The 4,859-nt window shown below is 43.2% G+C and overlaps 1 long non-coding RNA gene across 1 annotated transcript; it reads left to right on the top strand.

Annotated features, from left to right (window-relative positions):
- Positions 1-3,006: 3,006 nt before the first annotated feature.
- LOC113472168 lies at positions 3,007-3,548 on the top strand. Its single transcript, XR_003394598.1, has 2 exons — positions 3,007-3,072; positions 3,447-3,548. It is a non-coding gene; the product is annotated as an uncharacterized LOC113472168 (long non-coding RNA).
- The last annotated feature ends 1,311 nt before the right edge of the window (positions 3,549-4,859 follow it).

The following is a 4,859-nucleotide window of genomic DNA, read 5'->3' as shown; positions in this document are numbered from 1 at the left end:
CTATCCTGTCTTCCTTCTCTCTTCGATTTCGGGACGATAAGACCATAGCAGTTACAGTTCCCTCTGTCAAACTCTTAACCCCATAATAACACTTGACACTGCACGTTAGTGCCAGTTCCTTTGGTAGAAATATTCCACGGACGTGACTTCTGCACAAGTACCTCTATGGGGAAAATCATCAACATTACGTCCAAACAGAACATGGAGATCACCCTGACTAAAACCTGCCTTAATGTACTCACGGATCTAGGTAAGAATGGAAAAGTAAATCTTGGGACGTTAAAGAGATAGTAGACTAGTGTCTAGCTGTGGGACTATAAACAGGGGCTGAAGAAAGCCAAAAATGTAAATTAGAAACAGATATAATTCTAAACTAAGAGCCCAGGCCGCGTTTACACTTAGTACACTTAATATCGAAGGTATGTGGCTACCTTTATGTATTTCAGGTGTCGAGATATATGGAACGTAAGCAGATGCAAGGTACAGACATGAATAATATGATAGAAGTCAGTGTGAATATGAAAGGAGGCCGTATGGATTTTTTAGTGGGTTATATGTATTTGGAGCTCAATAGGACCTTTGGGGGTCTCATGGGTTCTTTTTTTAGTGAGTTCCACAGTTCTCTAAACCACTATTTCCAGGTACCCATGCTCCGTGGGAGGTAGAGATTAGTATCGAGACCAATGACAATCGACATGTTGATACGGAGGAAGAATTCAAGACGGCCAAAGCCGGGAAAATCATCAACATTACGTCCAAACAGAACATGGAGATCACCCTGACTAAAACCTGCCTTAATGTACTCACGGATCTAGGTAAGAAGTAAGAATGAACAAGTAAATCTTGGGACGTTAAAGAGATAGTAGACTAGTGTCTAGCTGCGGGACTATAAACAGGGAGGAGAACAGCTAGCTGGCAGCTTTTCAGAGGGTTCTCTCTGCTTTTAAAGAATAAGCACAAGTCCTCACGATGGTTGACTGTGGTAGTGTGGTTCAGGACGAGCCAATTAAACATGGCTAGAGACCATCACCCCGATGTATGGCAGATAAAAAAGATATTCTTCTTATTTGGCCATCACCATTCGGCTACAGCTGAAGCCGCTATAACAACAACAAGAGGGAAAAGGTAAAGCGGAGAACCACTTTAAAAGGATTTGATTAGGGTAATTGAACTAATCGCATTGGTTTTATTGACACATGTACAATATTGGTTTAACTTTCAGGCAAAGCGTTCCAAGAGGCCATCAATGTGAAGCCATGCGGAAAATCCAAGCGCCGGCAAAATCCACCCCAGTATATCATAGAAAACTATTTAGGTAAGTAATCAAATGTATTTTTAATGGTGTTTGAAGTTCGGTTCAGGACGAGCCAATTAAACATAGCTAGAGACCATCACCCCGGTGTATGGCAGATAAAAAAGATATTCTTCTTTATTTGGCCATTACCATTCGGCTACAACTGAAGCCGCTATAACAACAACAAGAGGGAAAAGGTAAAGCGGAGAACCAATTTCAAAGGATTTGATTAGGGTAATTGAACTAATCGCATTGGTTTTATTGACACATGTACAATATTGGTTTAACTTTCAGGCAAAGCGTTCCAAGAGGCCATCAATGTGAAGCCATGCGGAAAATCCAAGCGCCGCCAAAATCCACCCCAGTATATCATAGAAAACTATTTAGGTAAGTAATCAAATGTATTTTTAATTTTGTTTGAAGTTTGATCAACTTACGGACGTAGAGGTAGAAGAAGAAAATCTTCATTAAATTTAGTTGTTTTTTAATCCCTCAAATGAACAAAAATACACAAATATCGTACATTAGGTAGGTATTTCCATTAAGTGCTAGGTGAACATACTAAGTTCTTGAATCAGGAGTTACCTATAAAACAGAGTAGCGACCATAAAGTATAATCATATTGGGAAGGTAGGACGTCTGCCTTACAAGTGCTTGCCGCACTTACAAGGCAGACGTGTTAAAGTGATTGCTTTGGGCTGAAAAGAAAATAAATAAAAACTTGTACCTCACTTCGCTTCTTCACTTATTTTCAGACCTCACCAGGGACCCAGCTCAAAACCGCAGTCTCTAGCGCGTCCAGTAGTCGGCCTACCTCTGCTTCCGCCCCTGCCCCTCAGGAGAGCGTTATGACCCTGAATCTTCGCCTGGAAAACTCACCAGGGACCCAGCTCAAAACCGCAGTCTCTAGCGCGTCCAGTAGTCGGCCTACCTCTGCTTCCGCCCCTGCCCCTCAGGAGAGCATTATGACCCTGAATCTTCGCCTGGAAAAGCCCACCCATTATTATCGACATTCAAGCTCTCAACTGTACAGCCGCTGTAGCGTCCTCAGACTCAGTAGCGACCTGTAATCCCGAGAGTAGCTACCTTTAACCGAGAGAGTAGCGACCATAAAGTATAACCATACCATACCCTATTATTCTTCCCATAGGCATACCCATTATTATCGACATTCAAGCTCTCAACTGTACAGCCGCTGTAGCGTCCTCAGACTCAGTAGTGACCTATAATCCCGAGAGTAGCGACCACAAGGTAGCTCTCAATCATCTAGAAACGGTGGAGCTCAACATGAATTCACCGGAGGACGCGAAGGATTTGGTTCTGGCGTTGGAGAGTGATGAGTTGGTGGAGCAGTATATTAAACTGGAAGTACCCGGCCGAAATCAGGTTGGTAGTCACCTTCTCTTTTCCCGATAATACTCTTTGGCAAGACCGTGTAAACAGGGAGGATACCACCTTGAAATTTTGCTTGCTAAAAAAATAGGTTGACATCTGGTAAAAAAGATCTGCAAATCTACTCCGCCATCTACAATCCTCTGTATCGGGACGAAACTATGTCTCAGATTTTACGTCCTGTCACCATTTCCCTAGCAGGTAAGAATAGAAAGTATAGAACTCACAGTTTTTTGCCCACAGAACCCAAGGTTCTTTTCTGCATGATTCTAAACCTAAAGAACCAATCATTGCCCGTATTTTTTTATTTTTTTTTTTTCATGCTGAACCGTATCAACGCTACCATATTCACCACTCAGGAACAAGAAGAAGCTGCCTTAGAAGAGGTGAGTGGGATTTCGAACAAAACTTATTTTCCCTCTTCAATAATCTAATTGCAAAAATATTAAAGAATTGGATGTCTGACTGGGGGACGTTAAACCGGGAGTAGACCAGCTTAGTCTGGCTGGGGGACTTTTAACAGGGAGGATTCCAGCTTGAATTTCCCTTGCTAAAGAAATAGCGAAGGTTGAGTGCGAAGGGCATCCCACTCGTAAAATTTGTAGTCAAAACCAAATGTCAGCCCAAAGCAATCACCCTAGTTAGGGCTGATTGAGAGGCTGACGAAATGTGCCAGCCCCGTCTGAGGACTGGAAAAGGCGAAGAAGAATTCGGTATTGCAAAACTCATAATTTCTCCTTGTTTTTCAATTGTTTCTCAGGTGAACAACTCCAACCTGTGGACTCAGAAGCGGTTTGAAGAGACAGACTATTGGTTCCTGAAGACCGAACGTGCTGTAGAGGCCTTGGAGGATCTGACGGGAGGTATATCCCAAAACCTAAGAGAGTAGGACGGTATAGGAAAAAAGCCAGCCGTTCCGAGAACGAACCTTATCTGTTCGGGATGAAAATCGCCCCGATCGGGAGTCGAACCCGCTACCTAGCGCTTAGAAGACAGACGCGCTACCTTCTAAGCTAAGCTGTCTGCAAATGATGGTTTAATAATACTCTTTGGAGGAATATCTATGTAAGAAAAGCCTTTTACTACATGTGAAAGGTAGAACGACGTACACAATAGGGCTGCCTGGAAGATATTGACAAGAAACGCCGACCCTATTCAAATAGGAAAAGGCTAGGAAGAAGAAGAAACTTGAAATGACCCTGTTAAGAAATAAATTAATAAAATAGTTCCTATTTCGCCCGCCAGGTATCCCAATTAACGTCTACACTCAGGCCGAGTCGAGCGGGGACCCCGTCCTTTCCATTCCCCCCGACGAGCACTTCGCGCTCCCCCTACCCTCCATTACTTCCTCTCTCTACTTCTCTACACAAAGCTCCCTCCCGTCCACTGCCGAGTTCAACTGGAAGCAGCTACAGAATGCGCCGAACATTCACGAGCTCATCCGATGTGAGCCGAGGAATATCGAGGATTCGGATCCGACGTTTATGTCCGTCGACGGAGAACTGGAGCAGATTTACTTTGAGAATACGAACAAGTTTACCATGGTGAGTGCCTCTGGCCTTCAGAGGCCGAAGAAGATACTTATTTGGGGTTTATACTGTTTGTAGTGATTACACCGGGCCACAAAGTGAGTTTAAACGCTGATTAAGTTTTAATCTCGGCTCAAACAATCTGATTGGCTGAAATAAGTGAACAGAGTTACACGAACTTTAATTTTCTTTTGTGTCCCCTTTACAAAGTATTCCCTTTTTTTGTGTCCCTTTTTTTTCAAATACGTATTCCGCAAATGTAATAGAAAGTCGTGTGTTGTTCACACCAAATTTTCCTTCTCGCATCCCAATATTTCACTACAATGTCATTGCTAGGCAGGACAGGAGTTTAAGTGAACAGAGTTACACGAACTTTAACTTTCTTTTGTCCCCTTTTTTTTCAAATACGTATTCCGCAAACGTAATAGAAAGTCGTGTGTTGTTCACACCAGATTTTCCTTCTCGCATCCCAATATTTCACTACAATGTCATTGCTAGGCAGGACAGGAGTTCTTTTGTGTCCCCTTTAGAAAGTTAAACCTTCTCTTCTGTCTTCTCCCTAGGTGTCCAACAACTACAAGATCACCGTCCGTCCCACGGTCATCATCAAGAACAACCTCCCCCTCCCCATCACCCTCCTCATG

This window comes from Diaphorina citri, unplaced genomic scaffold (genome assembly GCF_000475195.1).
Source record: "Diaphorina citri unplaced genomic scaffold, Diaci psyllid genome assembly version 1.1 scaffold4141, whole genome shotgun sequence".
In the NCBI taxonomy this organism is placed as follows: Eukaryota; Metazoa; Arthropoda; class Insecta; order Hemiptera; family Psyllidae; genus Diaphorina; species Diaphorina citri.
Note: the sequence above shows the minus strand (reverse complement) of the source record. Positions and strands in the feature narration are given on the sequence as shown.